Source organism: Triticum dicoccoides, chromosome 1A, assembly GCF_002162155.2.
Source record: "Triticum dicoccoides isolate Atlit2015 ecotype Zavitan chromosome 1A, WEW_v2.0, whole genome shotgun sequence".
NCBI lineage: Eukaryota > Viridiplantae > Streptophyta > Magnoliopsida > Poales > Poaceae > Triticum > Triticum dicoccoides.
This window is the reverse complement of record NC_041380.1, coordinates 606,173,698-606,192,366: the sequence shown is the minus strand read 5'-3', so window position 1 is coordinate 606,192,366 and position 18,669 is coordinate 606,173,698.

Below are 18,669 nucleotides of genomic sequence, written 5' to 3'. Positions count from 1 at the left end.
TGCACCATTCTTGGTACTTTCCGAGGTTGACATACGACCGGGATCTGCAGAGAAATTTCTTGATGAAAGTTTGGTTGCACTATTGCATGCATGACTTTCCCGGCTATGCTCTATTCTGCGGATGGTGTACAAGTGGTAAGATGCCATGCCCAGTGTGCATGCAGGCTCTGCGAATGATTTGGCTGAGTAAGGGTGGCAAGTATGTAGCCTTTGACCTGCATCGACAGTTCCTCCCTCCAGACCATCCAGAGAGGGAAGACAAGAAGAACTTCACGAAAGGTCGGGTTGTTCATGAAGTAACCGAGATTCCAACATTTTCGGGGGCAGATGTTCTTGCTCAGCTAAAAGCTCTCAAGCCTAAAGTCAAAGGCAAAGGCAAAGCCAAAGCCAAAGGCTTCGAGGGATATGGTGAGACGCACAACTGGACGCACATTACCCCCTTCTCGCAGCTTCCCTATTTCAAGGACCTCAAACTTCCTTACAATATTGATGTGATGCACACCGAAAAGAATGTGGCAGAGTCCCTTTTCCACACGATCCTCAACATTCCTGATAAGACGAAGGATAACGTAAAAGCTAGAGCCGATCAACAGAGAATTTGTGATAGACCACGCCTGAACATGAAGCCTCCCACAGGCGGTCGAAAAAACTGGTTCAAGCCAGATGCTGACTTTGTCCTTAAACCGCCAGAAAAAAAAGAAGTACTTATCTGGCTGAAACAAATTTTGAAGTTCACCGATGGTTATGCATCAAATATAAGTAAGGGAGTCAATCTTTCAACGGGCAAAGTGACTGGCCTGAAAAGTCATGACTACCATGTATGGATTGAGCGGATAATGCCGGTGATGGTTCGAGGCTATGTCCCTGAGCATGTCTGGCGAGTGCTTGCCGAGCTTAGCCATTTCTTCCGCACGCTCTGTGCTAAAGAAGTAAGTAAAGAGGTGATTGAAAAATTGCATAAGAAGGCACCGGAGTTGATAGTCAAGCTAGAGAAGATCTTTCCGCCAGGCTTCTTTACTCCGATGACACATCTCATTCTGCACCTCGCGAACGAGGTATTGTTGGGGGGCCCTGTGCAAAATCGCTGGCAGTACGGCCCTGAGAGGCAGAACAAGCATCTCCGATGGAAATGTGGAAACAAAGCTAAGATTGAAGCTTCCATAGCTGAGGCAGTTATCCTAGAGGAGGTGTCAGACCTTAGGACATCATACTATCCAGACCACGTTCCCCATCTGCATAACAAGGTGCCTCGATACAATATAGAAGAGCCCAAGTATCAACCCAGACTCTATCTATTCAACGCGAAAGGTGGGAGGGCTGGGGCCTCGAAATCTTATAACATGCCACGACAAGAGTGGGAGGACCTCATGTTCTATATCTTACACAACATCAAGGAAGTTGAGGAAGTGTGGATGAGGTAATACCACTACACCATTCCTTTATGTCTTCCACATCATCATGTTTCATGTTCACTTAGTCCCGGTCTAACACCGCTTATCTTTTTTTAGTGATTTCGTTCAAGAGGAATGGACGGGAGTGAATCCTCCTACTGAGGCGGAGGCACTTACTCTTCTCCGTCATGGAAACCTTGGACGTAAAAAAATTGTTGCTTGGTTCATGGACAAAGTAATTTTCCACACTCCCCTATTAAATACCTACTTCAACATTTATTTGTTAACCGAACTAATGCACGCAACAATTTCCATTATACTTGTAGGGAAAAGATCCGAACATATCTATGGATGATGAATTGAGATTGGTTTCCATGGGTTTTGACCCTGCCGTCATGACATGTAAAAAGTATGATGCGAATGGGTATCGCTTCCATACAGAGGAGCACCAAAACAGCCGCCCCGATCCCAAAACTATAAATACTGGAGTGTACACCCCCGGTCAAAATTCAGTAGACTACTACGGAAGGGTACAAAATATATACGAGGTTAAATTACGCCAGGGGCGTGAGACCCTAAGTCTGCCTGTGTTCAAATGCCGATGGTTCGATCCGCGGGAGGGGGGTAAAACATACGCCTTCCATTGGTTTGGTCGAAGTTAAACCATCAACCGTCTATGCCGGAGCCGATCTCTTCATTGCGGCTACCCAAGCTACACAAGTATATTATCTGCCTTACCCATGCCAGAAAGTGTATCTAAAGGGTTGGGAAGTTGTGTTCAAGGTGTCGCCACATGGTAAGCTACCAGACCCGAATGAAGACGATTACTACAACATTAACCCCATGGCATACGAGGGAGTGTTCTATCAAGAGCAACCTGATGATGATGATGATGATGATGTGGTTAGAAACGATGACGCTAGACCATTGGGTGATGATGATGTGGACCCAAACATCGACGATGCACGGAATGATGGTGAGACCATTGTCAATGAAAATGACATACTTATGCTAGAAAAGTTAAACGAAGACGCCGACGACGAGGAAGAGCCTCCACCTCCATCGGACAACGAAGATGATATGATTGATAGTGATGATGAGATGGACCGAGAAAGAGGTTACAACAGTGATGATTCATATGGGTTCTAGCAGATGTACGTTTCAAGTATTTTTTTTCTATAGTTTAGGAATATGCCTTTTTATGCATTTTTATTAATGTGTTTATTATCATGCCTTTTCCTTCATTTCATTAATTTACTAATTGCTTTTTCTCTTTTCAATGCAGGTTCGTGGAACATGGGCAAGGGGAAGGCCGACGGCGTGGGTTTCCTACGCAAGGTCGTCGGCCTGCCTAGTCGGAGTGGTCGAGCACGTAATCCTCCCCCTCGGCTACTTGACGATGACTCCTCACAGGGAGGTCAAGGGAGAGGTGCCCCTAGAGGAGGAGGGGGCGGGGGGAGAGCCTCTAGAGGACGAGGTGCTGGGGGGAGAGCCACTACAGGGGGTCGCGGCCAGAAAGAGCGCACCCTCACCGACTTAGGGGTGTTGTCTTCGAGGCCCTCCTCTAGTGAGGTACCCTCCTCTAGTGAGGTACACTCTAGGAAGGAGGAGGAGGAGGAGGTGGTGGTGGTGGAGGAGGATGAGGTGGAGGAGGAGGCAGGCGAGGAGGAGGAGGAGGAGGTTGGGGAGGGGGAGGCAGGCGAGGAGGAGGGTGGTGGCGGGGATGATGGTGGTGACGGGAAGGGGGTTGACACGAAGGGGTGGCTGCGTGGCAACGCAAAGCTACCAAAGCAGGTTCCTGCTACTGAGGAGCAGAAGTGGCTCATTGAGCCCACGGGAAAAGAGTAAGTGGTTCATTATGTTGCTTGTCACATGCTTATTCCGGTTGTTATTTATTTTTCTTGTCACATGCTAATAGTTCATTCTTTTGCAGCAACTGGATATATTCTAAAGGGGTCCGTATTCCCAACGGCCTCATCACCGTCTTGCTGAAGTTATATTGGCCGGGGTTGTACTGTCCTGATCCAGTCAGGCAGTCGGACCGTCAGGTTTTGGCCATGAGCTGGGACCACTGGGAAGCGGCCCGCCACGCGGACCATGAGACCCATGCCAAGGCCGTGATCACTACTTTCTGGGTGAGTTCTCTTCAGAAGCACAACTCCATTCTAGTTTCATGAATGATTTAACTCATGGCTTCTCCCATTCTTGTTTCATGCATGATTGTAGAAATTCTATCAAGTTCTTCCGGAGCACAGGGCTAGAGCGGACCAGATCGTGCTGCGCCAATGCAAGAAGAAGGCCCGCCAGATGCAGTACGAGGTGCGCTATGTGGCCATCTCCACATACTACCACGACTATCTTGGTGTGAAGATGACCAAGGAAGAAGCGCGGAGGATGGGCATTACCTTGGAGAGGCCTGAGTTCTTGGCGGTAAGTATAAAAGATTTTTCATTATGCTTTCATATATTATGCTTTCATTACCTTGTGGTACATTATGCTTTATGCTTTATGCTTCCATAACACCAATTTGGACACACCTACATGCCATTATGCTTTTATTATGTAGGTGTGTCCAAATTGGTGTTATGGAAAAGACGAGTCCTGGGCGGCATTGGTGGATCTTTGGTGTGATGAGGCTGGAGCCTGGGCGGCTATGAGAACCAAAAATAAGGCTAACCAAGGGACGGAGGGAGTACATGCTCAGGGAAACCGAAACCATTATCTCCACAAGGCAGTTAATGTATGACTAACCCCATTAAACATTCTTCTTCTTCTATTTACCATCACTTTCTTATGTATGACTAACCTCTGTTTGGTGGTGCAGGAGGAGAAACTGAAGCGGCCGCTCTCACACATGCAGGCGTGGGAGATCGCCCATATGCGGAAGGACCCCAAGCCTGGCGAGCCCAAGTACTACGGCAAGAAGACCGCAGGGAGGAAGAAGGCCTACTCCGAAGCGTATCTGGAGTTACATCCTGACACACCTGACCCCATTGCAGCGCCTCTGTACGACATGGTGGTGGTGAGGATGGGGCCCAAGGAGCACGGTCGGGAGGCGGTTCTCGATGCTGTGATCACTCCTAGTATCTCCTACACACAGCTTCGTCGGATCGACCCGAGCCTGAGCCAGCGCACGAGCCAGCCAGTGACTAGTACACAGTCCCTCTTTCAGGAGCAACAATCTGTAAGTATTTTTCCTCTTATCTTCATTTCTCACTTCATTTTCCGCATTTAGTAGTTTTATGAGTTCCATCATGTCATACCGTAGGCCTACATGGAGTACACACGCCAGGAGACCATGGCGTGGCATCAGAGGCTTTATGAACACCAAGTGCAGAGGGATAGCCAGATGCAGCAGGCTTTTCAAGATATGGCGGCCGGCAGGTGTCCTCAGTTCCCTCCAGCACAATGCCCTCCAGCACAACCAGTGTTGATGAACTTTGAGGAGTTTGTGGCACAGAACGCTGGCCCCTCGCCGGTTAGTTCATCCCCAATCTATTCACCCAAAGCATGCCATGCCTTTTAACACAGTCATATATCCCGTGCATATGTCTTTTCAACATCCAGGGAACAGGTGGATCTACCGTTGGCGGTGGTCTTCGCAGCACTCCGGAGACACGGAGCCCGACCACTCCGATCCACGGAGGCGGAGGCGGAGGAGGAGGCGGTCTTGGCGGTAGTGCTGCCGCTAGTAGTGATGACCTGGGCTTCGGCGGTCTTGGCGGTGACGACCTCCGTGGTGCTCGACGTCCTGGCGCTTAAGCCTTTGGGTCACATTGTGGCGGTCTTGGTGGTGATGATACTTATATGCTTGTGATGTTTCTTATTGTTGTTTGTGAGATTCTTATGCTTGGTGGTGATGATACTTATATGTTTATGCTCTTTGCGATGCTTCTTATGATGTGTGATGATGAATTTGTTGTGTGATGCTGCTGGGCCAGCTGTTATGTGATGCATATATTTGTTGTGTGCTGTATATATTCAAATGAATTGAGCTGAAACAAAACAGAAAAAAGAAAAAAAAACAGACAGAAACTATGCCGACGGCTAGGCCGTCGGCATAGAGCTGCCGTGAGCTCCCAGTGGCTGCCACGTGGCAGGTCTATGCCGACGGCTTAGCCGTCGGCATAGTTTCAAACTAAGCCGATGGCTAAGCCGTCGGCATAGGCCTGCTCCAGGAGCTCCCAGTGGCTGCCACGTGGCAGGTCTATGCCGACGGTCTAGCCGTCGGCATAGTTTCAACCTAAGCCGACAGCTAGGCCGTCGGCATAGACCCGCCCCACAGGTGACGCCTGCTCGCCACGTGGCACGTCTATGCCGATGGCCTAGCCGTCGGCTTAGTTTGAAACTATGCCACGTGGCGAGCAAGCGTTGGTCAGCACTTGACGGCGGCCGCCGTTAGGCGATAACGTTGCTGACGGCCGGGGCCGTCGGCATAGATGTACGGACACCGTTGGGATAGGGCCTATGCCAACGGCATTCCTGGCTACGCCGACAGATATGTTGCCGACGGCCCCCGACGGCATAGGCCTGTCCCGACGGCCATTCAGGGCTATGCCGACGGCCATGGCTAGGGTTTCGGGCGGGGCGTCCCCTTTGTCGCCGGCGAGGCTCTGGCGGCCTACGGTGGCTGGTCCCACCCACGTGTGGCTCTGTATCATGGACGTTCCTCCCGCGCCCGACGGCCACGGGTGGTCGTGGCGACGGCCTCTTCAACGGCGTCGCCGGACTAGCTCCACGCGTGGGGAAGGCATCTCTGCGGGTTCCCCAAGGTGAGTGCGATGCCAAGGAGAGACAGCATCGAGGAAGGCATCCTAGGACATCATCATGCTCAACGGCTTCGCCCCCATCATCATCGAGTTCTTTGGTATGCATGCGCCACCACCCGATCACCCTTCCTCTCCACCACTCTCTTGTGTTTGATCGAGTGATTCGGTGGCAGGTTACGCCGCAAACAGGTGTGCGACCAGCCAGCAACCAGCGGCGCCATCTCTATTCCCTGACACTGGATAATGGCATGGCTAATGGCCTATGCGCGGTGCGCCCGTCAGTGCCCGTGCTCCCAGGCCGGTGCGGCCGTTACAGCTGCTTGCTCAAGGCGGCGTGCTGACTGCCTGGTAAGCTCCATCAATTCACTCTGAATCTCCTTATTTTGCAGTCTTGCTCTATCTAGGTTGGGGTTTATTATTCAGGGCCGCGGCCAACACTGCTTCAAATATAAGTGCCCTTAAGGCGTAGTGTCCATGGGGATAAAAAAACTCTGTTGGGTTTCAAGTGGTACCTGAACGTTTGTTGAATAAAGTTTCCCTTAGTATTTCAAAAGAGAGTCTTCTATTCTCCTTTTAGAACTGAATTTATTTGATATGTTGTTCAGTACAAATGTGAACACATGGACAATGCCTTTTCACTATCAAACTATGGTGTAATCTTTATTTTGTTTCCTCCCACACGAATGTAATATGCTCATGCTCTTTTCAGGTTCGTGACCTTGATTTTTCATAGAGATATAGTAGAATCAGATATAGTGCGAGAAGCCAATGGTATTGCAATGAGATCTCATAATCTCCCTGAGGAAAGGGAGAAGGTTAGTCCTCTACACAAATTAACAAACTGTTTTCTCCCACTTGTATTCTGACTTTTGAATGGTGCATTTACAGAAGATAGAATTGTTTTATCACAATATCTTATCATTTATGATTGCCTTTCTATTATTGGTTTGGGTATTCAACAGAAACAAGACTAACAGTTGATACATGTCATGGAACAAACAATTTTGATACTATCTATCTTTGGCAATTGTTATTTTCTTTGTAGGCATTATCCATTAGTAGATCACTGGTAAATGTTAGAACTGCCGCGTTGAATAATAGCAACAGTGCTGGTGAACGTATAAAGGATCAAATAGTGCAAACACTGACTGAAGCTGGTGGTCAGGTTGATTATGTTGAGGTAAGATTGAAGCCTTTTTTTATTGAAGTGCCCTTACTGTTTTCTATAAAGAAATTTATTTATTCATTGAGTTTGTTAATATATCTTTAATTTATTTACTGTCCTGCTGTAATATTGATGTTGGTTGTGTCCTAGAGAACCTTTGAAATCTACATTTGTAGCTATAGTTTGGCAAGAGCAGTTTGATTAGCAGCCTAGAACCACTGATCGCTCATGGTGTGTGAGATGAATTGAATTTGTTGCTTACTCTGGAGGCTCACCGTGGTGTTCGGGCTGCTTGCCATGCCGGCCGGAACGCCCATACACGTGTTCAAGAACCTCCTGTGTGCGGCGACTGCCATGCCGCAATCAAGATGGTCGCCAAGGTGTACAACAGAGAGACGACACGGCCATGCCATGAAGGTTGCAGAGCACAGTGAGTGGACATGCACTTCTTTACTGCTCCTCTTTGGATATGTGCTCATGTTCTTCTCTTTTTCATTGGAAAAAATTGATCCAGATTGATGCACTTGTTGCCGGAGTTGGCGTCCTTATTTTCTCAAGCAAGCGTAGGTCCAGTGGCATGGGAGCAACATTGTTGAAGGGCCAAGGCTGCATAGTTTGTACGCACATCAAAGGTCTCTTCTAATCCAAGTTGGGAACTCAATATTGAAGTGCTAACAGTCCAACAGAATTTTCTGAAGGGAGTTTACTAGGTTTAATCATTTTGGTGCAAGTAGCGGTGCAGTGGAGAATTTCTTTCTAGATGTTTTTTAGACATTGAAGTGCCTTTCAGAAGAACTAAATATCCAGCCGTAACGAAAGTGTACTCGTGTGCCATGACTCTGATAGTTTCCTAGAACAAGATTTATATAGTACATCTTGAATTCAAACTGCTCATTATTTATATTTATTGAGTGAGATGGTTTGAAACTTAAGCTGAAGAGCAGAGCTATTTTTCATTTTGTAGAGAAACTTGGAATGTTTTTGTGCTCGGATCTCGTTCGGAAGTACTACATCATGCAATTCCCAAGTAAGGTAGTTTTTCAGTTCTTTTTTGAATAAGAGTTTTTTCAGTTCTTTTTTGAATAAGAGTTCCATTCAGTCTTCATAGCTTGAAACCTGTTTTTTGAGTATACTAGTGGTGGACTGGTGGTTGGTTACAAAGTTATATTAATTATGTGCATTTAAAAGAGTAACACCATTGAAGGGAGGAAAATTCAATAGAGGGAAACTACATTATGCATTTCTGATCTGTAATAAATAAGAGATGTGATCTTGTTGTCAGGCCTAACTTCTAGGTATTCATTCAAAACGATCTCAGTGTGCAGCATAGACCAATCAATAAGACATCGATCTTATCTTTGTTGGGAAATTCTATTGGATGGGTAGATATCTTGATAGGTTTTCTTAAGATTCAGTAGCCCAAGAGCAATGTACTGTTCTCTCCAATTTGAAAATGAAGTATGCTGTGGGAGTGGATGTACAACAAACTGATCTAAAATAAAGAAACAACAATCTTTGGGTGACAATGAGATTCATGACGGAGACTCCGTGCAGATTGTCTTTCCTTTCCATTTGTTTCTTCATCTAACCTACATGAATAGATTATAAGTTTGTGTTGAATTATTTGGATCATCAAGATGACCGCACCTACATGAATTTTTTTATTAACATATGGATGCCTCCTGACCCGAAATATATTTGGTTAAAATATTTTCCAATGAAAGTTTCTATACTATATAAGAAAGTTGGTCTGAAGTATTTGAGGCATTGGCCTCTTCAGTGGCGTCACCCGACGAGCTCCAAGCGCAGAGGAGGCATCTCTGCGGGTTCCCCGAGGTGAGCGCGATGGCGATGCTCAAATTATCTTTTTAGTTAATGCATGAGTGCTGATCATGCAAAGTACAGTGTATTACTATTCCCTTATGAGAAAATTTTATCTTGCTCTCAGGAACAACAAGATACATTTGAATTCGTTGCCGATGAGTTATCAATTCTTCGAAATAGACTACGATCCATGGTGGTTGTTGAGGTTAGTAATTAGTGCATGCTACTCATATCAACACTCTGGTGCTAGGCTGCTGATGGCATGTTGTCTGGATGTTTCTTTTAAGACTTTTTTTGACAAATACAAATTAATTATTAAGAAATATACTAATTCTGTGTGAAGCTCCACAACATAAATTTGCAATGTGTAGATAGACGATGAAATCATAAGCAGCAATGCAACATAGGATAGTTTACCTGTAGATTGAGGTGTCTCCGGACAGATATGAGGAAGTTATTTACCTTCCACTGAGAAAGAATAGATTTTTGTGAGTTTCCACTCAAAAAAGTTATCTAGAATAGGATTAGCATCTTTTAATCCTGTCGAGTCGGTGTATTGATGCTGTTCATAATCATGGCACACTTGTACTGTTTGCAGAAATCTTCACTTTGGAACCGAAAATCCAACTCGGTGCCCAGGCTCATCTGCTCCTGCTCAGAAAAAAATCAAAAGAAATACTAGGAAAATTCAAAAAATCCATTTTTTGGGTGGTAGATAATTTGATGCATGAGGTCCGCTCTAAATTTCAACTAATTTGGACATCTGACAAGCTCTCCGCAAAAAAGACAAATCGGGTCAAAACAGTGCGTGAACAGTAAACATTTTTTCATACCCCGATTTTATCTTTTTTGCCGGGAGCTGCTCAGATGTCTAAATGAGTTGAAATTTGGAGAGGACCTCCCGCATCAAATTATCTACCACCCAAAAAAAACTTGGATTTTTTTGAATTTTTCTAGCATTTGTTTTGATTTTTTTTGGGGAGGGGTGCAGATGAGCCTGGGAGCAGAAACTCTGCGTTCCTTTGGAACTTGATAAAAGATGTAAAACCTTCGGATCTAATTGTACCCCAGAGAGATGTCCCTCCTGAAACTGTCAATGCGATGAAAAGGACTGTTTCAGGCATATTGGGTCTACTTCTGTTTGATAAGTGAGAGGGCGACCCCTGGCTCGATACTTATTTATTTTGGTTATTACCACAGGCATGTAAAGCACCCCAACCGTTAGACATTTAATTCCATCACAAATAGTAAGATCCACACAGATAATATCTCCACTCAGTTATTCAGTGAATTGCTCTAAGATTAAATTGTGCCTCACCAATATTTCTATGAGTCTACTATTTATACGCTCATACACAGAGTAATCGCAAAAGATCGTGGCATAATTTTGATGCAAACAGGTACCTTGATCAACTTGGAATGGCATCGAAGTACAACACAAAAGTGTTCTGCACGCAGACTCTCATCGGAGGCAACTACGGTTTGCTTGACACGAAGACATTCTTACCAATCCTGATTACTACAGGCAAGACTCACATTTGTAAAAAAAAATTGTAGGCGGTCGCTGCAATGTTTTCCAGACGTGGCTCATATGTGTTGATCCATCCTTCTGTTCTCAGTGCTCTGCTATGGCATCGGCTCTGCTATGGCATCGGCTTTTCTACGTACTCTGCTGGTTGCATTGGAAAGGACGAGTTGCGCGATACTTGATCTCCCCTAGGATCATACAATGACCGCCACAATTCTTAGCCGACTCGAGCTCTTGTAATCCTATTTGCTACTTGTTAGACTATTACTTGGCTCTCAAGTTACCTAGTCCTGGTCGTATTGTAATAGGTCTAGTTGGCTTGTAAACTCTTATATATACCGCTATATGCAGCCAGCAAATCAATAACAATAGTTTTATTCAAATCTTACAATACTGTTGACCTTGGTAAATGCTATTTGGTCCTCTATCCGACAAGTTGTCAGGCAATTGCACAGAGCAACATGTGCATGGGCTGGCCCAACTAATGAAAGCAGACGTGAGACGGCCGGTTTTCTCTTTCTGCAATTTTAGTTTGTTTATATTCTACAATTAGTGACACCCTTCACGAACAACAATGGAGGGAGTAGTTAGACACAGTTGAGTGGGGTTTTCTGGAACAGATGATGATAAATAAGGGATTTGATTTGCATTGGGTGGACATGATTATGGAATGTGTATCTTAGTCGGTTATAGAGTGAGATATAATGATACGGAGACTGAATAAATTTTTTTACCAATGAGATCAAGGTCTGAGACGGGGGATCGTTTATCCCCTTATCTCTTCCTATTGTACCCGGAGAAATCTACCATGTTGGCTCATGAGCAGGAAGTGAGTGGAATTGAGGGCATCCATATTTGCATAAATGCTCCATCTATTTCCCACCTACTTTTTGTTGATGACTCCTTGATTTTGATGAGGGCAAACATTCATAATTCAAACAACTTGAAGAAGGTATCTTAGTCAGTTACGGAGTGAGATATAATGACCCGGAGACTGAAGAATGTTTACCAACGAGAGGTGTCTGAGACAGGGGGATCCTTTATCCCCGTATCTCTTCCTATTGTGCTCCGAGAAATCTAGCAAGTTAGCTCATGAGCAGGAAGTGAGTGGAATTGAGGGTATCCACATTTGCAGAAATGCTCCATCTATTTCACATCTACTTTTTGTTGATGATTCCTTGATCTTGTTGAGGGCAAACGTTCATAATGCAAACAACTTGAAGAAGGTGCTTGATACATATTGTGGGAGTTCTGGGCAACTTGTGAGCACACCTAAATCAAGTATTTTATTTAGAACTAATACTAGTGTCATGGTTAGGGAAGAGGTTTGTAGAGATATGGATATTTTAACAGAAGCTCCTGCTATGGTTGGAGTCGATAGGAGTGATTGCTTCGAACACCTAATTGGCAGAATTTGCCAAACGCTCAAAGGGTAGAAAGAAAAAATCCTCGTTATGCAAAGTAAGGAGATTTTATTGAAAACTATTGACGGCACACACCGGGGGTGGTTCGGCGAGGAGAACCCAACAGGAGACCTGCCAGAGGGCCCAGGAGGTCCATCGACGGAGGGGAGCCTGAAGAGGAACATAAGCACCCGGCGATCATCTTGACTCCCAAGTTGGTGGCGGCGGCCACCTAGACCCACATTCTTGCGGGCGCACATGCCGCTGAAGCTTGATGGGCTCTTCCCCAAGGATCATGGATTATGACACAAAGCTTCGAACACCTTCACAATTTTTTCTGTTCGTTTTAAGGTGAACTTTTTTTGGTGTGCTTTAAACGTGTGTGAGTTGGTGCACAATTGTATGTTTTAACGAGTTTGAACTATTTCGTAACATGAATCAATCATATTGTCTAACAAAAAAATCTAAAATTTAAATGATATCACATATGTACCATGCCCATTATGATACATGTACGGGGCACATGAGCCATCTTCCGTGTCGTCGGCTTGCTCCCTTGCCAGAGTGCGTGGGATCCACTCTTCAGGTTATTTAGGACCCGACCAAGCACCCTCCCGGCCAGTGCTAGGAGCGGCATCAAATAAGTGGTCTTCTAAGGTTTGGAGATTCCACTACCTCCTGTCGAAGAGCCGTCCATCTACCTACTTCCCGCCACCACCTTCTTGTCGCCTGCCTTTGTCTCTCCCCTCTTAGCAAACTCAAAGTCACTAGTAAAGTGGTTTTGAATCCGTTCACTTCTTGCAGTTATCATGATGACTAAGCCCAGCCGATAAGTTTCTATAATACGAACCGAGCAGCATTATATTATCTGTTTTTCACTTTTGTCTAAAAATAATAATCTAAGGTGCAGAGATGGATTTTCGAATCTGTTATTCATTTGTTTGGTGCCGCTCTACTTTGATATGGTACCTAATATATAGATGCATAAATCAGGCGTAAGTATCGCATTTGTGCCATGCCCATTGTGAAACATGTACCATGCAGATAAACGGCTGTGTTTACAGGATCAGACACACATGTAGGGTACTATGCTAAAGCTAAGCCATGTACAAGTGAGACAGGTACGTGAGCCTCCAACAACAATGGTACGAGATGCATTTTTGAGCAAGGTACATCTGTCGGTCATCTTTCTCATTGACAGAAAAAAAAAAGCATGCGTTCCAAGTAGAGATTCACGTGAACGAATACAAGAAACAATGTGTGTGATCAAAGAATTTGTAGTCGTAAATAAAATAGACAGTACGGTAGTAAGTTGTAGTTACCAGACTGGGTCGTTGGTTCTAGGCTTGATCTGTGAGGAGAGTCACTGCATCAGCAGAAAGTATCGCCGTTCCGTCTTAGTGGGGAACATCGTAGGTGCTAAGATGGTCATGGACCAACAATTGCTCATTGGTCTTGTCGATTTGCATCGCGCGGGCGGTGGCATCTCTCATCCAGGTTTTTCCTTCTTGGCTGGTATTTTCGGAAACCGGTCGAAAACAAGCGCTTCCGCTACCCACCGAAAGAATTGAATACCGGAAGAAAATTTGAATTTATTTGAATTAAAGCGTCTAAGTTATGTCAAATAGCACCTGTATGGCTATCTAGACTGAAGGTATCTCTTAGCATGGTGGTACAGCGTCTAAGTTTCAGCGGGTCGTAGGATCAAATCCAAGTTTTGCCAACCGAGCTTACGAATGATGGAAAGACACACTGACCGCTCGAACAGGAACAACCTTTTCTAAAGCAAGGCTTCAAATAATTTATATTTCGAAGCAAAAAAAATTGATTTTAAAACTTGTGTGAAAATTTCGGGCGAAAAATTACGAAGGTTTCGGTGCCTATCAAAATAATTCGGAATATATGCGCCGGGTGCAGGTCCTGTTCTGTGCGAGGCGCGCCACAGGCGTTCGCAGGACCAGCGCCCGACTGCAGGCGCCGAGCCTCGTCGCCATCACCGCCACCGCCACCATCGCTTTCTTCTTTCGGATCCTCTTGTCTTTGGCCTGGTCGATCTATATATCAGACGGAATAGGATGGTGCTCAGAGTCCTCCTTGATCACGGCTTAGTTTCCTTCCCCACCACGAAAATATATCAGGGAATGAAGGGAGCAGATCGAATTATATACTCAGATCATAAAACTAGATGGTCCCTCGAGTACTACATACTACCTATGGGAATGCCTATATATGCACACGTATGTGCGTGTGGGTGCATAATACCTGTGCACGTACGTGCGTGTGGGTGCATCTTCTTATTTCTTACATCGATTCATAATATGGGAGAAGTAGCGTACCAATTATCTCCTCCAATATGAACTGAACCCCAGCCTATATAGAACTAATTCCATGAGATGCGGCGTGCAGGCATAACATGTCTCTCCCTGCGTTATTTGGCGTCGCAGGGAGGATCCTGTCATGCCGCCAAGCCCCGGCGGCGCTATCACGGTGGGTGCCGGCCGGAGCAAGGCTGCTACTTGTACGTGCCTCCGTCTCCCCAAGCCAAAGCTTCACTATTTCATCTTGCAATCCTTATCCAAGTTCCCAACCCTCTTCTCACACCAATTCCTTGTCTTGGTGGTGATGAAATTGCAGTCACGAAGGAATCCTATTCCTGAGGCTGGGGGTGTTGCCGGCCGCCGCTTCGGCTTCTTTCCGAGGTGAATCTCTAGCCTTCTTCCTTGCAATGATGTTCAAGTGCCATGTGCTGATATTATGGTTTTGTGAGTGGATGTCTAACATTGCCAATTCGTCCCTTCCATTGCCCAGCGCAATGAATTATTGCTGAGGTTGCACTCGCTTATTCCTTTCTGCAATTGCGATGTTTATATATATTTTGCTCATTGATCACGCCCTTCGGTGTTTGGCTGGACCAAAGCTCTACACATTCGCTGTGTCAGTCTGCTCTTGTAGTACTTTCTAAATAGTTTGATCTGTTGATACGGCTTTGGAAGTTTCTCAAGGATTTGTATATAATTTATAATTACTCAGCCTGGAAACTTTTTTTTTGCAGGGATCACAAGCTGAATGTTGCTATGATTATAGCTACATTCTCTGCTGTTGGAGGTCAAATTTGGTGTATCACCGAGAACCATACTGAGAGGGAACATTTTGTTGATGAGATTCCCAAGTCTTCATCCGAGAGCCTTAACGCATTGGCTTGCACTAATGAAGCAGAGCGTCCAAGTAACATATTGTTTTGCTCTTTGACAACATAGACTATTATACATTACTTAATGTTGCTACTGGATAAGTGTTGTTACTTGCTGTAGATACTCAAAAAGGCAAAGGAACGGAAGACATAAGGCTCATACAGTTCAAGGAGTGGATGGACGAATACAACATTCAATATCCAGATGAGGAAACAGCACGGAGCAAATTCTCTATCTTCAAGGCAAACGTAGAATTGCACGGCTAGGCTATACTACGTACAAAGAGTATAGGGCTGCTTTAGATGCAACATCATACGATGATCTTGTACGCTCACTTCGACGATCAAAGGTTGATTGGGTTGAGGCTGGCGTTGTCTCTCCTGTTGTGAGGAAACAAAAGCATTGCGGTAATTGTATCGGACTTAATTATTCTCTATTAGGATTGTGCGCTTTAAATTATTTTATTAGCAAATCATAGTTAATTCCACGTGCATGGATACTGATGGACCCCTTCATAATTCAATTCATTACAACAAATTCTGTTTGTGATTACTTAACACATGCATTTGAATTGGAAGACACTCATTTGTTGCAGGTTGTTGTTGGGCCATGGCCACCGTAGCCTCTGTCGAGGCATTACACTATATGAAGACCAAACAGTCAATCATGTTGTCGGTTCCACAACTCATCGATTGTGATACAAAGAACAACGGTTGCATTGGTGGTCATTCCGATGTTGCTCTCGAGTATATACGAAAAAATGGACTATGGAGTGAATCTTCCTACCCTTACATGGACCAGAGTAATAGTTTGAGTTGCAAGGTGAACAAAGCAGTAGTAGCAAGGATATCGGGTTTTGAGACTGTACCCACAACAGAGGAAGCTCTGGAGGAGGCTGTTGCAAAGCAGCCCGTGATTATCTATTTGAAGTGGCCACCTAGTATGAACAATTACAAAGGAGGCATCATAGAGTATGAAGACCTGCCAACAACTCTGCCGCTGGCATGCTGTCCTGATTGTCGGTTATGGCACGGACTCCAATGGCATTAAGTATTGGCGTTTCAAGAACTCGTGGGGAGAGACCTGGGGCGAAGGGGGATATGGGAGGATCCGCAGACATGTCCATAACAGGAAAGGTGTACTAGGTATCTGCACATATCCGGCAGTATATCCAGTGCTTTGGTGAAGTTGTACCAACTACTAGCCTTACATTGAGAAGCTATACACGTCAATATACACACTTTTAAATCTAATCCATGCAACCTCTTGCTATATTGTAGACTTTTCATCCATTCTCTCAGTTGTGATGTGTGTGAATCGGCATGAAAAATAAACAACTAATAATCATCTATATGGTTATACTCAGGGCAGCCACGCCAAAATGTTTTTCTTATACTGCTATAATATGTGATCTTGTATATCTCTATTGTGCAGCAACCTTTTCATTTGTTATTGTAGCTATCTCAATTGTCTAAGTGACAAAAATAAGTTCTAACTTTGGAAGTTTGAAATCTATCTTAGTATTAATTATACTATCTGAGGAGTTGTACAATATGATCCATGGCCGTGTTACCAAGCACAAGTTTTTTGGCAAGACAAGCCAAGAGAATATTCTGCTGCTGGAGCTGTGTGAAGTGTAATTCAGTTTGCAGATACATATAGGTTTATACCTACGCCTGGTATTACTCTATGTACACTGTCACAAGGACCTGATCAATTACACACAACCAATTTCTAGGCATCTATTATTTATCTATGGTATTATAGCTGTTAGATTCTAGGTTATTTTACCACTTCCTGGTGTGCTGCCCTGAGGATATTTTTAAGTCTGCTCTCCTCGGGGGAACATCACTCGATCAAATAAAGATTCGATAATTTCTCAAATTTAGATCAGTTCCTAATTTTCAAAATTAGAGTAGACTTATATTTTTTTGATCTCAACCAAATACTATAACCATCAAATTTTGATGAAAATCAGTTCAAAATTAACTTGTGAATATCATGGTGCTACAAGATCTACATCAGATCTGATCTGCTTCAACGGGGTAAACCACACTCACATAGATCGAGTTGATGCCTTCCATGCTTGCAGCATCTTGACTAGCCATCATCATTACCCGAAAAATACTAAATTAGAGCATCTCTAATAGATCCCCTATAAATTTATAGGAGTAAAAAGCTGAGTATTCTTTAGAGGAGTAATTTTGCTCCTCAAGAAAGTGTGGTTTCTAACGGATTCCCTAAACTTAACTTCCTATTTTTTCGTCAAATCTTTCTTGTTTAGTTTACATACTACATTTCAACTACAGTAGCAGTTGGGGCGCGCCCATGGTGCGCCGCCTGATGCACTCCTGTGCGGTGCCAGGTAGGCATGCACTCCTTCCGAGCACTTTTTCTCTAGTTGCTACGACATGTGTAGACACAACTGAGAGCCATCTGCATAAATGACAACGATGTAGGGCGAAATTCATTGTAGAGATAAAAGTTGATTAAAGTCAGCAGTCATTATAGTTGGTTACATGTTACAATTGCACATCCAGTGGCTTCTCTAAAAGTGAATCAAAGTCAACAAATAAACAAACAATCTAAACACTATGTATCTAGCAGATGCTCCAACGATGATTGTTGCTGCAGTTTCATCTATGCGTAGAACTTTGCAATGAATTAGTTAGCTTTCACGTTCAACCCTGCATCCTCACCGCCATCCGCCACCCCCCACCGAGTCGACGCTCGCCTTCATCATCGCCTGCTCGAGCAGCTGCTCATCTATGCCATTGTAATAACCCTCGATGCAGACCGCGTCACTCTCACAGGCGTCGCAGAAGTAGTGGTCATCACCGTAGACATCGGAGGAAAGAGTATGTCGCATGTAGATGAGCCGTTGTGACCTTGCCATTTTGACCGGACCGATTCACCGCCTGCCGCGCCAAGGCAGATCACAGATTGAAACCGCCGGCGCCGCCTTCTCCTCCCACCCACTCCTCCCTCAAGGTGACGTTGGTGTGGCTGCGTGGGAGAGCGGAGTTATCCCTAGGACGCACTTCATGAAGAATGATCATGTTATTCTGAAGCAAGAGATGTTTTTAGTTTTTACCATGCAATCCAAAGGAACTGAATACCACCTCGTATAGCGCAAAAAGAGTTTCAGCAGTTGTATTTTTTTTAATCTCACCTATGTGTCAAAGTAGTCAAGCTACCTGATATTTATATTTCTCTAACTACTGCTAAATCTGAAAGTGTAAGGGCATTCTACCACGTAGGGCACAATTATTCTTGATGAAACCATTGTACATGTGGTAGGCAGTAGCAAATTCTAGGTTGCAGACTTACCATAGATAGATTCAGTAGCATACTTTGAGAAGGTACTCAAACTGGCAACCCCTATTTTGTGAGAGAAG